Source organism: Ranitomeya imitator, chromosome 3 (genome assembly GCF_032444005.1).
Source record: "Ranitomeya imitator isolate aRanImi1 chromosome 3, aRanImi1.pri, whole genome shotgun sequence".
NCBI lineage: Eukaryota > Metazoa > Chordata > Amphibia > Anura > Dendrobatidae > Ranitomeya > Ranitomeya imitator.
Window position 1 is genome coordinate 756,603,888 of NC_091284.1, and position 20,491 is coordinate 756,624,378.

Below are 20,491 nucleotides of genomic sequence, written 5' to 3' on the forward strand. Positions count from 1 at the left end.
AGGATTTTAGAAATCGTAAGATTAGGTTTCAGTGTCACAACATGGGGGTGGTAGTGCTCATTAACAACCTCACTGGTGGTAAGATTGCTTAGGGAACTTGTTTTCCTTTGCTTGGAATTGAATTCCTGGATTGTTTCAGTACATTTACAGGGACTAAAGAATGGCATTGCCAACTCTTTGTCTTGATTTCAGAAGATCAGTTGGAGTGACCCTCGCACCGGTGGAGGCAGGTTACCGAGGAGCAAGCCACTTGATTTGTGGTTCAGTGGCTGAGGGTACCTGGGAGGCATATGATTCTGCTTGACGAGTGTAGGAGAGCTGGTTATTATATTGGGGTGATGTTCCTGTAGATTTAGATAGAATGTTTGAAATATTATTTTTTATTGGACGAGCATCTAAAATGAATTGGTCATTATTGAAAATAAATAGTTTTACTGTGGCGTTGGCTTTTGGTTTTATTAAGCTTAGGGATAAGAAGGATGTGACTAAAGAATTCTTGGTAAGGCAGGCTCTAAAGGAATATCAGAAGGGACAGATAAAAATGGATCCTGTTTCATTTGGAATTCTGGAGAGTCTTGGAGGTCAATTGGGAGTGGTTTGTAATTCTGGTTTTGAAGCAGTTCTATTTTGATTATCTTTTTTGCTGCCGTTTTTTGGAGCACTGAGAATGGGGGAATTTGTTACACAGAGTAGATGGAAAGCAAGTGGTTTGTTATGGGAGGACATTACCTGTACAGATAAGGAAATTTAAATTTGGATTAGAATTACAAAGACAGATCAAGTAGGTCGAGGTAGAAGGGTTAAGCTTTGGCTAGTGGTTGGGTCTGAGATGTGCCCATTACGCTGTTTCATAGAGTATCGACAGTTATGAACAGAAAGAAGCGGTCCATTGCTTCATCATGTGGATGGGTCTGTTCTTTCAAGATACCAATTTATTGCAGTTATGAGAAAAGGTTTAAGGGATTTGGGTTTGGATTTGGATTGCTTCACTTCTCACTCCTTTAGGATAGGTGCGGCGACAGAAGCTACAGACAGGGGCCTCAGGCCAGAGGAAATACAACGGATAGGAAGATGGAGCTCTAGTAGGTACAGGTCATATATAAGACATTAGTCTGAACAGTTGGTTTTGCTGGAATTTGTTAATACTGAATTAATAATTGTAGGTATTTAAGCATGTTCTTTGTTTTGCATTGTGGATGAAGGGCCTTGTTTAGCCTGACTGTTTGGACACTTTTTTATGCATTGGGGGGGGGGGCAAAGCGTGCAGATATCAGACCGGAAAAAAGGCAGCTAGCTTTTCGTACAGAAGAGCTGATAGTTAGATGTCTCGGATTCAGAGGTATGGTGTAGAGTCAGGTGTTACCTGGGTTGCATAAGGTCGTGTGCCTTGTTATCTGCTCATGTTTAATTTATTTGTCTATATTTGCCCCGTATTCACATGTAAAGCGCCACGGAATAAATGGCGCTATAAAAATGTATAATAATAATAATAATAATAAGGCAGCATGTCTGGATACTATGCCTGACATTCTGGTTTCACACTTCGGAGATAATGACTTGGATGTAAGGGCAGTGAAGGAACTGATTAAGAAAATCCATTTTGACCTTTTAGGTTATGGTCATAATTTCCAAAAACGGTGGCTTGGTCGGATATAGTGCATAGGAAAACATGTCGCATTGCGAGATCAATAGAAGGGGGCCAATAGGGCAAGGGTGAAGTTAAATAGGGCTATATCACGATTTGTAGTACAGAATAGGGGCATCAGAGAGTGTCATCACGATCCGGAAGCTGGCGAAGGGAATTTTTGGTCACAAGACGGTGTGCAAGAAGGGTTGGAACATGCTCTGGTGATTGACGGGGAACACGCACTTGAGGAATCAGTGCGTTTGCGGTGTTGGTGGGAGGTGTCCTTGCAGTTGGTGTAAAAAATTGGTTGTGGGGGAATCAGATGGAGGGTTCCCTACAGGATGGACTTAATAGTGGCTCATATGGCTCTTAGTGGGGCTCTGAATGGGCTGGACCCTTGGGAACCAGTAGCTGGTGTTATTTTACCACTGACTGTGGTGTGGTGCCCTCAAGCTTCAGTTTCACAGCTGTGGGCAAAGATATTTCTAATTTGAATAATTGGTTAAGGTGTGTCAGATTTGGTAGCTCCAAGGACCTCCCTCTTTTCCATTAATTCACAATGGTTATTGTTATTGTAATATCTAATAAAGTAAATGGCCGCTGTGGTCAATTTTATCCAAAATATTGTCTCCCCTGTATGATTATTAAGACTGGAGGGGTTTTACGGTATGTGTAATTTTGGTAATAGGGAAAGAAGTCTTTAATGGTGCGTATCGGCCATACCATGTCATGAATACTTTCAAAAGTTCTACATAAATTTCTTATTGTGTTTTCTATAAAACCTCTTAGATTATGTCCACACAAATGTCTTTATGTAGATTTTACTTGCGGAAAAATCTGAAGTGGAATCTCTTGATATTGAACAAGCGTTTTTTGATGACCGTTTTTGGCGCTGCTCCTGTGGAATTTGGTGGGTAAAAATAGCAAGTTTTTCATACTAAAAAAAAAACTCGCCATGTGCATTATATATGTTTTATTTCAAGCATTCCTCCCACACTCCAAAGATATTATAATAGGGAATTTAGATTGTGAGCCCCAATGGGGACAGAGATGAAAATGTATGTAAATCGCAGCAGAATAAGATAACGCTATATAAGCAAAAGCATAATAAATAAATAATAAATATTTTTACTGTTTTTTTAAGATAGATTTTTGTCACAGAATCTGTACGAAAATCATTATAAAGAAAACCTTCTGTGTCAAGTAAAGTTACATCTAGTGATGAGCGAATATACTCGTTACTCAAGATTTCCAGAGCACACTCGGGGGTCCTCCGAGTATTTTTAAGTGCTCGGAGATTTAGTTTTTCTTGCCGCAGCTGAATGATTTACATCTGTTAAGGCCCCGTCACACTTAGCTACGCTAAAGCGATCCCGACAACGATACGACCTGTCAGGGATCGTTGCTGCGTCGCTATGTGGTCGCTGGTGAGATGTCAAACAGTGAGATCTTCCCAACGACGCAGCAGCGATGCGGCGACCTGTAGCGACCTGTACAACGATGTCGTTGGTCGTTGTGACCCTGTCACATGGCAGCTATTATGACGATTCAGACCTCGATGAGGGACGTCCTGTGTGACGTTGTAGTCACACAGGCGTGCATTTGCGTTGCCTTTTCCGCGCCCATTCAGTTCCGATTGGTGGTCGCTACTGCGTTCTGATTGGTGGCGGCCTTGCCTTATGAGGCGACACAATAGCCCTTCGGTGGGAATGCATTTGAGACCCCAAACGATACCTACCATGCACAAAAGGTGTCAGAAGAACCGTTGAAGAATAGATAAATCGAAGAGGAGTCGCAGGCCGGAGAACTCTACAACGATCTGCAAACCACCACGCGGTCAGGAACAAAGGATGGAAGCGCTACTATGTCGCCTTCTGTTGAAGGCATGACCGCCAATCAGAACGCAGTAGTGACCACCAATCGGAGCGGAGGGGTGCGGAAAAGGCAACGCAAATGCACGCCTATGTGTCGGTGTCTGAGTCGTCAACGAGGTCGTTGGTAAGGTGTCAAACACAGCGATGTGTGCTACCCAGCGGGACCTCAACGATCAAAAAAAGGTCCAGGCCATTCCGACACGACCAGCGATCTCACAGCAGGGGCCTGGTCGCTGCTACGTGTCACACATAGCGAGATCGCTACTGAGGTCGCTGTTGCGTCACAAAACTTGTGACTCAGCAGCGATCTCGCTAGCGACCTCGCTTAGTGTGAAGGTACCTTTAGCCAGCATAAGTACATGTGGGGGTTGCCTGGTTGCTAGGGAATCCCCACATGTACTCAGGCTGGGTAGTAGCTGAAAATCATTCAGCTGCCGCGATGAAAACTAAATCTCCGAACACTAAAAAATACTCGGAGGTCACCCGAGCGTGCTGGGGAAAATTAGAGCAATGAGTATATTCGCTCATCACTAATCCTGACCATTATTGACCTGACTGCTGATGCCACTGATCGGCTGCAGGGCCGGGTGACAGTTGATCGGGGACATCGTAACTTCCTATACGGGACCGGTGGAGCTACAGCGCTGGAGCAGATGGTGTATTACAGAGGTGAAGAATGTTTTTTTACGCTAATTCTTTTATCAGGATGGCTTCACATTAATAATTTTTTAATAAAGAGTGGAAAGTCCCTTTAAACTGTCCTGTGGAGAGGGGTTAAGTTGTGACTGCAGGACAAGCCTTTTCATGAATATTAGTTGCAAAAGAAAAGTGGAGTCATTTCCCAGGTCAATCGGTTCACGGAAAGCCTTTAGCTGTAGATGATAGTATGACCTGCAGCTCATCCTCTTATTTATGTATCACATTGCTGTGTGTTCGCCTCAGTTCCCCGCAGCGTTCCTGTCTTATTACAATTACACGAATAATAACAAAAAAGTGTGGACGTTTCCATCTATTGCCCAAGTTCACACCACAAGTCTTACACTTGCTGAATCATTTACAGTAATGGCTCGTTATAATTCTCTTTGATTTCACGTTTCAAGGACTTTTCCTGTTTACATCATATTCTTTACTTACTATTCCCAGAAGATACGTAAGCAAAATTAAACATACTTTTAACACGGTGTGAATTTATTGCTAATACTACACATTGCCATAAAAGTGCAAAGTTACCAAATTTGATTAATGTCTGTCCATTAGGGCAGGTTCACACCTTTTCTCTCATCCAAGAGGATCTGGCCAATTATGATAATCACACTCTGATTAAACTCTGTCAGAGTGTGATCATAATGTGATATGATTCTCACAGACGAGAAGATGGAGAAAACAAAATCTCCATCTTCTACATTGTGTCAGTTTGTGGAAATCAGACTGCACTCTGATGTCATCCGGGTGCAGCCTGATGTTTTCCTCTGACTGATTGACTTGCTTGGCCAAGTGCGATCCTAATATCGGATGCAAATCAGGCATGTTGTGATTTTTTTCCTAGAACAGACTCCGTCTGATGACAAATTCGGACATGTGCATGGCCCAGTAGAATTAAATTGATCCAAGTGTGATCCGATATTTTGACGGATCACACTCGAACTAAAGATACAGTCGTGTGCGCAAGCCCTAAAAAAGGAGCAACGCAAAGGGCTTGAGGTGAGATATAATTCTGTGTGTTTCACTTAGTAAATCTAATTAGATTTACTATCTGCCCATTCATTCACCTATCAATTGTGAAGCATTTACAGTACTGTGCAAAGGTTTTTGCCCGGTGTTCAAAACAAAATGCTGCAAAGTAAGAATGATTTCAGAAATGGAAGTTGTAATAGTTTATTTTTATATCAATTAACAAAATGCAAAGTGATAGAACAAAAGAGAAATCTAATAAATTCAATATTTGGTGTAAGAGCTTCAATCCCTGTAGGTACACTTGCTCCAAGTCAGGGATTTTGTAGGATTATAATCAGGTACATTAGTAACCAATTATAACAAAGAGGTGATGATGGTCATCATTTCCATATGTAGGTTGAAATACCGTCAGTAACTGAAACAGAAACAGCTGTGTTGAGCAGACCTGGGCTTAGTGCAGCCCGCAGGCCACATGCGGCCCTCTGGCTATTATAGTGTGGCCCACGGGCCAGGACAGCCAAAGGGCTTGATACATTGGCATTCAGCACCATGTGGCCTCTCCATGCCCAGGGTCTCACTTTCATTGATATCTACATCCCTAGAATCTGGAAACCATTGAATATAATGATGGAACAGGGAGCCGTCAGGGTTAGATTTGTAGCATTTTTTTCCTAATTGAGAGTACATTATGGGTACCATAACACTGTACCCTAGGTGGCATGAAGGGACACAATGCTGAGCCCTGAGGAGTGGGCTGTCTAGGGATATAAATAACACTGTGCCCTACAAGGGTTGTGTGAAGACATAATACTGTGCCAAAAGGGGTCTGTGTGGGGACAGAACACTGTGCCCTACGAGGGCTGTGTGAAGACATAATGCTGTGCCAAAAGGGGTCTGTGTGGGGACAGAACACTGTGCCCTACGAGGGTTGTGTGAAGACATAATACTGTGCCCGAAGGGGTCTGTGTGGGGACAGAACACTGTGCCCTATGAGGGTTGTGTGAAGACATAATACTGTGCCCGAAGGGGTCTGTGTGGGGACAGAACACTGTGCCCTATGAGGGTTGTGTGAAGACATAATACTGTGCCCGAAGGGGTCTGTGTGGGGACAGAACACTGTGCCCTACGAGGGCTGTGTGAAGACATAATACTGTGCCCGAAGGGGTCTGTGTGGGGACAGAACACTGTGCCCTATGAGGGTTGTGTGAAGACATAATACTGTGCCCGAAGGGGTCTGTGTGGGGACAGAACACTGTGCCCTACGAGGGCTGTGTGAAGACATAATGCTGTGCCAAAAGGGGTCTGTGTGGGGACAGAACACTGTGCCCTACGAGGGTTGTGTGAAGACATAATACTGTGCCCGAAGGGGTCTGTGTGGGGACAGAACACTGTGCCCTACGAGGGCTGTGTGAAGACATAATGCTGTGCCAAAAGGGGTCTGTGTGGGGACAGAACACTGTGCCCTACGAGGGCTGTGTGAAGACATAGTACTGTGCCCAAAGGGGTCTGTGTTGGGACATCATTCTGCATGGAGAGCTGTGTATAAACATAATTCTATGTAAAGGGGCTTTGCGAGGACATCATACTGCATGGAGGGCTGTGTTGGGACATCATACTGTTTGAGCGGCTGTGTATGAAAATCATACTGTGTGTGGGGACTGGGGAGCATCCTATTGTGTTGGGAGCTGTTAATCAGGGTACATGGGCAGAATAACAAGCACAGACACGGTATTTGGTGCTTTATACAAACTTTATAAAAATCAATACATTTTATAGTGCTGATTAGCTGCCACACGTTCGAATACAGGTTACAATAAGCACCATCGTAACATGTATTAATAGTAGCAGCTAGTCAACAGATTTACAGTACTGCTCAATATTAAGTGATAAAAACTTATATAAGACACTAATAATGAGTAGAATTAAGTTTGACCGATTGGTTCAGCCTTCCACAGTCATGGTCTTTCCAGTAGCCTCTTGTGAAAATGTATTGCCCACGCCTGGCGTATAAGCTTAAAACTAGGTAAGGTACAGTCAAACTCTACTAAGAATGTGTGGTTGTCAAAGACAGCTTCATGTTACAGGTCATACACCATGGCAATACTGAGCACAGCAACAGGACGCAAGGTAGTTATAGTGCATCAACAAGATCTCCCAGAGAAAGATTTCAAAGCAGACTGGTATTTCAAAATGTGCCGTTCAAGCTCTTTTGAAGAAGCATCAAGAAGGTAGAGGACCATTGATGCTATTGTTGGCCAAGGAAACATAGTGCAGCAGATGAAAGACACATCATGCTTACTTCCCATCGAAATCGGAAGATGGCCAGCAGTGCCATAAGCTAGTAGTACTCAGCTACATCCATCTACTGCTCTGAGAATTCTGGCCACAAATTTTCTTCATGGAAGAACTGTGGCTAAAAAAAACATAACTTCGACATGGAAACAAATCCAAGCGATGCAACTGTGCACAAAAACATTGGAACTGGTGTGCAGAAAAATGGCAGCAGGTGCTCAGCGCTGATGAATCAACATGTAAAATATTTGGCTGTAACAGAAGACAGGTTGTTCGTCGAACGGCCCAAGGAGAGAGGAACAATAATGAGTGTCTGCCGGAACAGTGAAGCATGGTGTAGGGTCCTTGTAAATTTGAAGCTACATTTTAGCAAATAGAGATGGGGATTTGGTCAGGATTAATGACATCCTTAATGCTGAGAAATACGGACAGATACTTATTCATCATGTAATATCAACAAGGAGACATTTAATTGGCTCCAAATTTATTGAGCAGCAGAGCCCTGAACACAACATCATCGAGTCTGTTTGAGATTACATATAGAGAGAGAAAGATTTGCGCAATCCTCATCCACACAAGATCTTTGGTTAGCTCTCAGAAATGTATGGAACAATCTCCTTGCCAAGTTCCTTCATAAACTGTACGAGTGTATCTAGAATAATTGATGCTTTGGTACTGTTGTGAAGGTAAAGTCACACGAAATATTGATTCAGATTCATTTTTGTTCATTCTCTTTGCATTTTTTTAATTGATAAAAATAATTAATCCTTCTGTTTTTGTAAATTGAATTATTTTGTTAATTGATAAAAATAATTAACCCTTCTATTTTTTAAAGCATCTTTCGTTTGCAACATATTTTCCGCACCTACCTAATACTTTTCCACAATACAGTGTATATTACGTTTGCAGTGCTTTTTACTGGCATAGTTTTTGTTTTATTGTCTATTTCTATTGTGTTAGGGCAGCCAGAGCATACTTACCATAGACATAGGCCATGCCACTAGAGAACCTGTCACCAGGTCTAAAAAGTGGCCAGTTTTTGCTTCCCTGAGTATTACGTTTTTTGTTTGTTCAAAATCCATCATACGGTTCCAGAGATGTGGGATTTTTCATTTAATATTAATATTCATGATTTTTACAAGGGGGTGGTGCTCACGGGATAATAATGCGGAGCAGCTAAAAAAACACACCCCAGAGGATACCGTGAGCACCACCCCCTTGGAAAAGATAAAAAAATTGCACTAAATATGAAGCTCTTATACAGTATATCGATCCCTTTTTGGATGCGTGGCAGCTCTGGTTCCACTATGATTTAAATGTAGCTTTTTTCATTTCAGGCCAGCAGGGGTTAATGTCAGTTTCCCTTGCTGGCTGTGTACTGCAATTGCAGAGTTGCTAGGTCAGCTGATGTGGGTGGGGACCACTCCCACTATCCTTTAAATAGTCACCTGATGTATCAGCTGACTGTCAGTGGTAGAGCAATCTATATTAACCAAGCCTGGAGTAAGGAGCTCTCTGGTAGTAGTGGTGAATCTGCTGGTTTTGTGGAGTTCGTGGTCTGGGTGCCTTTCTTTTGCTGTGTGGCGCTTTCCGGCAGAGAAAGCTACTAAGCTAAGTTTGGTGTTTTCTCCTTGTCTCTGTCGTGTTTGTCACTGTCCCCTGTGTTGTACCATTTGCAATGGTGAGGCTAGCACCCTTGCCGGCCAGTGCACTAGCCAGGGCAGTGTTAGGTGACAGCGAGGGATAAGGTTCCTGACGGCGGTGGGGGGGGGGAAGGACCCACTTAGGGCATTAAGGGAGTGCAGGGATAGTCCCAGGTTTGAGCTCAGGTGGTGACCATCCCTTATTCCCTATCAGTAGGGCCTTCCTCTCTCCATTTCCATCCCGTTGTGTGTGTTGTGCCATCTGCTGTCCGACCCCCTGTTGGGAACCACGTGGCGGATATTTTTAAAAATGCAAGCAGCGGGAACAATATAAAAGCGGAAATTGGGTACTTTTGACATGGTAACAGGTTGTGTATGTCCATACCCCTCTTTTTAAATAAAACCCAAACTAATATAAAAGTGAACATTTTTGGTATCACTGCATCTATAAAAGTCCAAATCCAGCTGTGGCTGTAAGGGGTTAAATGCCATATCCTATACTTTGCATTTCCAAAGAGCGAAGTTTCCGATCTCCATATGTCTAACCGACCAGAACATTTCTATTAGAGATGTCCTGAAATCATATTCTTTCTGTTCTTTGCTTTTCTTACTAAACGAGACAGAAATGAGGGATAATTACCAGAGAAGCGACGCTGCACATTTACAGTAATACGTGCTTTCATCATACTGGTGTCTTACTACAAGCAGCTGCCAGAGGAACTTATGGAATTCCAGCTGTTTTTAGCCCCAGTCCCTTAATACGGATGGGCCGGGCTTGTGGGATTGTGGAAACAGTCACAGCTCTGGTCGGGCGGCAGTGATGTACAGCACAGCTGTATACAGCATCACTGGGATATACAAGCTGCGAGACTGATTATAGGGGACCATCAGGGCTGCGGACTCCCGGAAACGCCAGGAAAATGAGATGGGGAAAAGTTCTGCTGACAAGGTATTGTTTCCACTCCTGTCATTGTTCCGCATGGCAGAATCAGATATGGTGATTACTCCATTATCAGTCAAATGATAGGTGTAGTCAAGTCTGAAAGGCATGTGATGTAGTATGTTTTCAGGAAGCCCCTATACCTGGCTTACCACCCCCAGAATAGTAGTTTAATATTTCCTGGTTTGATAGCATTGTCTGTAGATCAGGGAACTATAAGTACCAGCATGCAATAATATGTCGTTTTTGTGTAAAAAAAATGTTTGAAACAACATCTTATTGTTTGCAGATGTAGCAGAGCTAGATATGTCACTGTTTCCTTTGTGCGTCACAAGGGTGATTTATGGTTGAATTCGACTACATCTTAACGAGCACTTCTGCTTTTGTAACACTTTCTATATTTTAGAAATGTCTTTGAGGGGAGATCTAAGGTAAGGGACGGCAGCTTGCGGGATGTGTATAATTGTAGGATTGATCAGTGCAGAGCACGTAGGAAAATATATGTATCGGAGTATGAAGGTTTACGTGCAACTCGACTTTGCGGTTCATACCATCAGTTTATCTATAGATGCAATATGCAGAAAAAGTTGTGCAACTTTACGAGTACTTTGCTTTACTTATGTTGAATAGATTCCAAAGACGTCTACAGCTGTTTTCACATGTCTGTTAGTCATGGAAACCATCAGCAAGATTGTCGTCAGACCCTAAGTCCCTGATTCATGTTTTGCTGTGTTTTTCTAAAGTCTTTTCTTTTTTTTGGGGGGGGGGGGGGGGCGGGAAGTCTTGAGATATTCATTTGTTTTCTCGACAAACTCTTCAAAAATGGCACATGTGATTCTGAAATTTTGGGCAAAATCAAAAGTGTTCTTTGCTTTTGTTTTTAACCTTTTTTGGGCGCAAAAAGTTGCATCTTACACAAAACTAATGCCACATTTTTAGACATCGTAAACTCTTTCCAGAGGTGGGACTAGAATATGTATAAAAATGTAGCAATCTTGTAAAAAGTCGCAATTGATGAATAAGAAGAAAACATTTGGAAAGCCCAAACCCTGCCCACAATGAAAAACATAAAAGAAAATCCAGGCAAATACGCATAAAATAGTCTTTAAAGCGAACCTGTCAGCAAGATTTTGCTAAGTAAACTACAGACATTGTCAGGTGGGCAAATTTGTCTTGTGGTTCTTGTGTAATCAGTGTTAGAGTTTTTCGGTTAATGATATGCCCGTGCTCTGTGACGAGACGGTAGGTAGTCTTAAGGTACCGTCACACTTAGCGACGCTGCAGCGATACCGACAACGATCCGGATCGCTGCAGCGTCGCTGTTTGTTCGCTGGAGAGCTGTCACACAGACCGCTCTCCAGTGACCAACGATGCCGGTAACCAGGGTAAACATCGGGTAACTAAGCGCAGGGCCGCGCTTAGTAACCCGATGTTTACCCTGGTTACCATCCTAAAAGTAAAAAAAACAAACAGTACATACTTACCTACAGCCGTCTGTCCTCCAGCGCTGTGCTCTGCACTCCTCCTGTACTGTCTGTGTGAGCACAGCGGCCGGAAAGCAGAGCGGTGACATCACCGCTCTGCTTTCCGGCTGACCGACGCTCACAGCCAGTGCAGGAGGAGTGCAGAGCACAGCGCTGGAGGACAGACGGCTGTAGGTAACATAGTAACATAGTAAGGCCGAAAAAAGACATTTGTCCATCCAGTTCAGCCTATATTCCATCATAATAAATCCCCAGATCTACGTCCTTCTACAGAACCTAATAATTGTATGATACAATATTGTTCTGCTCCAGGAAGACATCCAGGCCTCTCTTGAACCCCTCGACTGAGTTCGCCATCACCACCTCCTCAGGCAAGCAATTCCAGATTCTCACTGCCCTAACAGTAAAGAATCCTCTTCTATGTTGGTGGAAAAACCTTCTCTCCTCCAGACGCAAAGAATGCCCCCTTGTGCCCGTCACCTTCCTTGGTATAAACAGATCCTCAGCGAGATATTTGTATTGTCCCCTTATATACTTATACATGGTTATTACATCGCCCCTCAGTCGTCTTTTTTCTAGACTAAATAATCCTAATTTCGCTAATCTATCTGGGTATTGGAGTTCTCTCATCCCCTTTATTAATTTTGTTGCCCTCCTTTGTACTCTCTCTAGTTCCATTATATCCTTCCTGAGCACCGGTGCACAAAACTGGACACAGTACTCCATGTGCGGTCTAACTAGGGATTTGTACAGAGGCAGTATAATGCTCTCATCATGTGTATCCAGACCTCTTTTAATGCACCCCATGATCCTGTTTGCCTTGGCAGCTGCTGCCTGGCACTGGCTGCTCCAGGTAAGTTTATCATTAACTAGGATCCCCAAGTCCTTCTCCCTGTCAGATTTACCCAGTGGTTTCCCATTCAGTGTGTAATGGTGACATTGATTCCTTCTTCCCATGTGTATAACCTTACCTTTATCATTGTTAAACCTCATCTGCCACCTTTCAGCCCAAGTTTCCAACTTATCCAGATCCATCTGTAGCAGAATACTATCTTCTCTTGTATTAACTGCTTTACATAGTTTTGTATCATCTGCAAATATCGATATTTTACTGTGTAAACCTTCTACCAGATCATTAATGAATATGTTGAAGAGAACAGGTCCCAATACTGACCCCTGCGGTACCCCACTGGTCACAGCGACCCAGTTAGAGACTATACCATTTATAACCACCCTCTGCCTTCTATCACTAAGCCAGTTACTAACCCATTTACACACAATTTCCCCCAGACCAAGCATTCTCATTTTGTGTACCAACCTCTTGTGCGGCACGGTATCAAACGCTTTGGAAAAATCGAGATATACCACGTCCAATGACTCACCGTGGTCCAGCCTATAGCTTACCTCTTCATAAAAACTGATTAGATTGGTTTGACAGGAGCGATTTCTCATAAACCCATGCTGATATGGAGTTAAACAGTTATTCTCATTGAGATAATCCAGAATAACATCCCTCAGAAACCCTTCAAATATTTTACCAACAATAGAGGTTAGACAGGGCCGCGCTTAGTAACCCGATGTTTACCCTGGTTACCATTGTAAAAGTTAAAAAAAAACAAAACACTACATACTTACATTCCGGTGTCTGTCACGTCCCTCGCCGTCAGCTTCCCGCACTGACTGTGAGGGCCGGCCGTAAAGCACAGCGGTGACGTCACCGCTGTGCTCTGTTTTACGGCCAGCTGGCGCTGACACAGACAGTGCGGGAAGCTGACGCCGGGGACGTGACAGACACCGGAATGTAAGTATGTAGTGTTTTTTTTTTTACTTTTACAATGGTAACCAGGGTAAACATCGGGTTACTAAGCGCGGCCCTGCGCTTAGTAACCCGATGTTTACCCTGGTTACCCGGGGACTTCGGCATCGTTGGTTGCTGGAGAGCTGTCTGTGTGACAGCTCTCCAGCGACCACACAACGACTTACCAACGATCACGGCCAGGTCGTATCGCTGGTCGTGATCGTTGGAAAGTTGATCAGTGTGAAGGTACCTATATAGGCGAGTTTTGGCGTGACAGATTAATCAGTATAACAGCGCCAACCTGACAATGTCTGTAGTTTACTTAGCAAAATCCTGCTGACAATCACTTTAAAAAGGGACAAATAATAAGAAGAAGAATTAGGTGCAAATGAAAAATGCAAAAAAAAATTAAAAACAAAGCAAAAAAAAAAAGATTCAAATAAAATAATGAATATTGCCCTTGTAGTTTAGCTGAACCTTGACAGTATTTTTTTACATGGATTATATTGTTTGGATACTTTGGGTTTAGATATACATGAAACTTGGTCAATGTACAGATCGTGATGTACAGCCTGTCCTCAGGTTTCTCGACCCAAACTAATTAACGTCATAGGCATATATGAGGATGTTGGGTTTGTTTTGGCAGACCTGCGGACAGTCTATATAGCATGGTCCATACATGGGTCATGTTTCATGGACGTCTATATTTTGTACTCACGACTTTGTTTTCCTACTGGAAAGTCACAAAAAAAAAAAAAACAAATGGACAGAAAGAAAACCATAGGTTTCTGTTTTCCTGACAGATCCCTCTAAAAAAAACAGAATTTCTGCTTCCATTTGTTTTTGTTTGACATATTTTATCATTTATTTAAACAATTCTGCTTTCCTACTGAGCATGTGCAGTTGAATGCAACGGATCCATCAGACAGAATTAATGACAGACATGAGGATTACGTTTGTATTCAATCGACTTCAGCATTAAAGGAAATCTGTCACCAGGTTTTTGCTATGCAGTTCGAGAGCAGCATCATGTAGGGTCAGAGAACCTGATTCCAGCGATGTGTCACGTACTGGCCTGCTTGCTATCATTTTGATAAAATTGAAGTTTTATCTGCTGCATATCTAGCAGTCCTCTGAAGGTTGAGCTCTGTATAACCCCGCCCACACAACTAATTGACAACTTTCTGCCTATGCACAGTGTACACAGAGAGCTGCTAATCAGAAGTGGGGGCAGGATTGGACTACTGGGATCAGATTTACTAGTCCTCTAATGATAATTATATCATGCTCATTAAGGAATGATTTTATCAACACTATAACAAGCAGCTCAGTAAGTGACACATCGCTGGAATCAGGGTCTCTGTCTCTACATTATGCTGCTCACAGATTAGGTGAAAAACCTGTTGACAGATTGTATTAAAAGGAAAAGGTGATTTTTGTCAAGTTTCCAACCTTTCAATCATAAAAAAGCATTGGTTTTTCACCCACTCCATTTATAAGGGAAGTCCTGGGTGGGATTAAAACATCCCAAAATTGCAAACATAAATGTGTGTAACTATGCGGTCAGCTCTAGGCAAAAAAAAAAAAAAAGAAGGCCTGAAGGATCATTAAAAAGTAAAGCCGAGACGCCCACATGTCAGATCCACACAGCTTTTCCAGATCAGGCTGAAATGGAAAATCTTAGAAGTCATCGTTGCCTTGAGTTAAATATTTATCTTACCAAATGATAGGAGATAAAGACTAATTGTCTTCGTTTTAGTGCATGTGCCTTTGAACAGGCCAGAAGCTGAAAAAAAAAATTTGGCTGTTAACTGACGGGAAAAAATCCCAGTGTTATTACCCAATATGGATGACAAAACATTGTAGCCTGTGTGGGAAAGTGGATCATGTCCAACGTCTGGAATCGTTTATCTTCTGCTAAAGTCATAAGGATGACTGCTTTATGTATTTCACCGAAATTCCTACTGATTACTTGTATTTACTTGCGATCTGGGAAAGAAGCGAGTACACGCAGAATTGGAAATGAAAGGATAAACATTGCACTTGGTAATAACCGCAAGAGGAAAACGAAATTAATGTCCTAAACGACGGCAAATGAGTCAAGTATGGTTCGTCGGTAGGAGTGACTGCGCCGCTAAGTGAATGCAGACGGTACAAGGTGGACGATGGGAGTCTTAGTGTAATTTATTGGCCGCCTTTACTACGGGGGCTGGGATCACACTGGCGCTTTAGTGACGTGCGCGATCTTAACAATGGAATTACATAATTAACGCAGTTATGCCCTTGTCTTCCCCAAGGAGAATAATACACAATGCGTGACTCGTGGAAACAATAGCGGAGCATGCCAAAGCCCAGGGGCTCATACCTACAAAATAATAACAGAAAATCTCCAGGAGGAAACACACTATTTTACCATGAAAGCATGCAGAGGATTAATGTATAACCGGAGAGAAAAAAAAAATCTGAATGCTATACTGCAAGTCTAATGTTATAATAACACGTACATGGAAAATTAGTGCCGTGTCATCAGCGCTGGGCATCAGTGCGCCATCCGTGGGTCCGGTTTGTTTGTTTTTCAAACTCTTTATATTAGTTTAAAACAAAACATATCAACCCAGTGACATGTCATAGAATCCATATCAAGTTGTCTTTTCCATTCTGTTCAATATGACATTATTGTCAAAACAATAAACTTATCCAAACTCTACCTATTCTGTATTCCCTCCCCTTAATCCCCTCTCCCACTTCTCGGCTTGCATCCATAAAACGTGTGTCTGTTTTTTACGATCAGTGTGTCCATTTTTAACCTTTTTCTGCCATCCGACGTACTATCCCGTCCATGTGCCCTGGGCCCATATGCCCATGGACGGGATAGTACGTCATGTGCGATCAGCCGCGCTCACGGGGGGAAGCGCGGCTGATCGTTGACGGGTGTCAGCTGATTGTCACAGCTGACACCCGGCACTGAGTGCCAGCAGCGGTCACAGGCTGCTCCCGGCACTTTAACCCCCAGAACACTGCGATCAAACATGATCTTAGCATTCTGGTGCTGGCAGAGGGGCTGCCCTTGGGGGGGTCCCAATCGCTGCCATGGAGACCCGATGTCATCATGACGACATCTGGGTCTCCAGACCAGAGAGACTTCCTGTGCTGCTCTGCACGCTATAGAAGCAATCAGCCGGCACAAAATGAGTGTCCCATAGTGGGACAAAGTGTAAAACTTAGAATGAAATAAAAAAAAAAAATTTAAAAAAAATAATTGTAAAAGTATATATAAATAATAATAATAAAATCAATATTTATTTGATCACCAATTAAATATTTGAATGAAAACAAAATCTAAACAATAAAAGTACACATATTCGGTATCCGTAATGACCCGACCTATAAAACTGTCCCACTAGTTAACCCCTTTAGTGAACCCCATCCAAAAAAAAACAAGGCTAAAACAATGCTTTATGATCATACCACCGAACAAAAAGTGGAATAACACGCGATCAAAAAGACGGATATAAATAAACATGGTGCCGCTGAAAACGTCATCTTGTCCTGCAAAAATTGAGCTGCCATACAGAGTCATCAGCGAAAATATATAAAAGTTATAGCTGTCAGAATAAAGCGATGCAAAAACAATTATTTTTTTCTATAAAATAGTTTTTATTGTATAAAAGCGCCAAAGCATAAAAAAAAATATAAATGAGGTGTCGCTGTAATCGTACTGACCCGAAGAATAAAACTGCTTTATCAATTTTACCACATGCGGAACGGTGTAAACGCCCCCACCAAAAGAAATTTATGAATTGCTGGTTTTTGCTCATTCTGTCTCCCAAAAATCGTAATAATAAGCGATCAAAAAATGTCATGTGCCCGAAAATGTTACCAATAAAAACGTCAACTCGTTCCGCAAAAAATCAAGACCTCATATGACTCTGTGGGCCAAAATATAGAAAAATTATAGCTCTCAAAATGTGGTGATGCAAAAACTATTTTTGCATTGAAAAGCGTCTTTTAGGGTGTGACAGCTGCTAATCATAAAAATCCGCTAAAAAAAAACGCTATAACCATTAAGGTTAGGGCTAAAGTTTGGGTTGGGCTAAAGTTTGGGTTAGAGTTGGGGCTAAAGTTAGGGTTGGGGTTAGGGTTTGGATTAGGGTTTAGAATAGGTTTGAGATTAGGGTTAGGGTTGGGATTAGGGTTAGGGTTGGGATTAGGGTTAGGGGTGTGTTAGGGTTAGGTTTGTGGTTAGGGTTATGGTTAGGATTGGGATTAGGGTTAGGGGTGTGTTGGGGTTAGGGTTGGAGTTACAATTGGGGTTTCCACTGTTTAGGCACATAAGGGGCTCTCCAAATGGGACATGTGTCTGATCTCAATTCCAGCCAATAATGCGTTGAAAAAGTCAAGCGGCGCTGCTTCCCATCTGAGCGATGACGTCGCGGTCACATGAGCGGTCCGGTCACCTGACCGCTCATGTGACTGCGACGTCATCGAAGGTCCTTCACTCACCGCATTCTAAGGAACAGAGGGAGACGCTAACAGCGCTGTGAGCCAGGGGCCGTCCGAGGGTGAGTATATCCATGTTTTTTATTTTTATTCTTTATTTTAAACATGAATATGGATCCCAGGACCTCTCCTCCAGACCCTGGGAACCACAAGCCGACATGCAGGATCACTCCCTGCACACACCGTACCCGGCGTACAAGACGACCCCCGACTTTTGGGACAATTTTTAGGGGTCAAAAAGTCGTCTTATACGCCGGAAAATACGATACACCTGTAATCCTACTGAAAAAGATATTTCTAAATTTGGTATCACTGTAATCGTACTGACTGTCAGAATAAAGTTCTACATTCATACCACACAGCGAACAGCGTAGAAACAAAAAAAGTTGTAGAGTTGCTATTCATCCTCTTTGTGCCAGAGAAGCACTGGGGCTTGGGCTTTAACGTTTATCATAGCATTCAGTCTGTGATTAATATATACACATTGTGCTTTTGAAGCAATTTCAATTTACTTTTGTTTTTTTTTCCTTTCATGTGGTCTATATTATTAAACAATATGGGTTAAACTCTGGACTTATGGAGATAGTGGACAAGTGGACCACCAGCAATCCGTTGTTACGTATCATGTGAATGCTTGATAGGTTGTTATGGTGGGCAAATGAAACCCTTTTAAATCTTCCATATTATAGCCATCTGAACCTTGCTTTTTCCTTCTTTTTTTTTTTGAGGCCTTTGGCTTAATTTCAAGCCATGGCAACTTGATGGATGAACGATCTGTAGGAATATCGATCTTGTGCAATCCTAGATAGGTCAACCAGGGTCTTCTCCACCATCATCTTGATAGTATCACACCATCGGGTTGCTGGTTTTCCTCTTTGTCTTGTTCCTTCTATTCTTCCAATCTAATTATTGCTGCCTTTGTATGATGTGTTCAAAGTAGGCAAGTTGTAGCTTGGTGATCCTTGCTGCGAGTGACATGTCTGGCTTGATTTGAACCTTGCTTACATGCCCCATATTAGATATGTTTCCAATTCTCCACGTGAAATGCTGCCAGACTTATTTGTTGGGGGAAAGTCACACGTTAGATGGCTGGTCAAGATCACCAGGTTTGGCCTTCTTTTATCTAGTGTGTATTGGTATTTAAAGAGGTTTTGCCAAGTTATATCGATTGCTGGGGGTACAACTGCTGGAACCCCACCAATTTCTAAAACTGGGCTCCGAAAAGCCATGTCTGAGTAGATTTCAAATGAAGCATGCACGATGAAATTAATTATTCATAGGACTTCTGGAAAATGCTGTGTACAGTGTGGAGACAATGAACGGAGAAGATGTATATGCTCGACCTACAGAAAACAGGACTCCTCAAAGAACTATTTTTGGGATCGGTGGGGATCCCAAGGGCTGGATGCACAACAATCAGGATAGGGGATACATTCCAAACCTTATCCAACCCATTTAAGATGTAGTATAGGGTATTATATCTATTGGCATTCCTTACTAATGAATAGACTTCACCTAGCTCGAGCCCCAGCACTCCGCACCTTCAGTAGTCCATGCTCAGTGAATTACCACTGGCCTTAGATCTGATTACTACATACTATGGCTGAGTAATTTGCAAACAATGCAGACTTGTAAAGTGCATTTTCTTAGATTGATCTGATTGATTAAATGATATGGTGACCTCAAAGATGTAAAGGAACGGCCTGTGCTGTTGTGGCACAATATAAAGCAGTATTACACCTTCCGATGTTTGGAGCTCAGCTTGTACACAGTCCATTAACTTTCCGAAAGAGGTGGCAGTCATGTCAGTTTGTCGGATGATGTCTGTACCAAGTACATACTTTTAATACAGCATTATATTTAAAGGCCTTTTTATTTAGTGCGCCCAGTTTGCTACTTTTTATGGTCTTTATGAAGGGGGCGTTGCACACAGAGTAATTATGCAAAACAGCCTAAGGAAGTATCTCCAGAGAATCCTGTGTGGAACCCCACCTTTCTAAAGACCATGAAAATTTGCAATAATTAAAGACCATATGACGGATTTAAGAAAAAAAATCTCAAGAGAGCAGCTGAGACAATTTTTTTTAAAACAGGCCACTATTCACTGTATTTTTAATTTAATCTGAGTACCTTCTCCAATTGGTGCTGCTTCACCGATTCTGGAACAGATTTTATTTTTTATCTGTGCCCCTCTGTACTAAAGTTATGCAGCCAGTAATAGTGGTGCGAGGTTTCCCTTCAACCAACTTGGAATATTCCTACTACTTTTTAGGTGTTTGCGTTTTCCCCTCTGACACTGGCCAATCGAAGCATATCTACACCTATCGTGAACTTCTGTGGTATACGCCCAGTTGGTGAAGAGACAATTTGCATCTCTATTACCAAGGGGGCATCACTTTGGAAGGGAGGGGCACAGAAAAAATTAACAGTCTCAGAATGAGTGGATCAAATTGAAAGAGATATTTAGTTTAAATTAATCAATTCAGTGAATGATCCTCTATAAGGATAAAATATTTATTGTTTTTCTGATAGCTTCTACTGTATTTTTTTGTATATGGAGCCATCAATCATTGTGTGTGGGTGATAGAAACAGGAATCACAAGTTTTCTGGCCGCATTTAAGCAGCTTATTACATGAAAATACTAAATCAAATAATAAA

General features: G+C 42.3%; 1 protein-coding gene across 5 annotated transcripts in view; it reads left to right on the plus strand.

The window, feature by feature from the left end:
- The window catches only part of STARD13 (StAR related lipid transfer domain containing 13), a 612,129-nt gene that overhangs the window by 502,282 nt on the left and 89,356 nt on the right, over window positions 1–20,491 (plus strand). Inside the window, exon 1 of one of the 5 annotated variants that reach the window (XM_069758989.1) lies at window positions 9,905–10,059. The exons of the other annotated variants lie outside the window; for them this stretch is intronic. The gene's annotated coding sequence lies outside the window, so the exon portion shown is untranslated. Of the gene's footprint in view, window positions 1–9,904; window positions 10,060–20,491 lie in introns of those variants that run through there. 5 annotated transcript variants of the gene reach the window in all.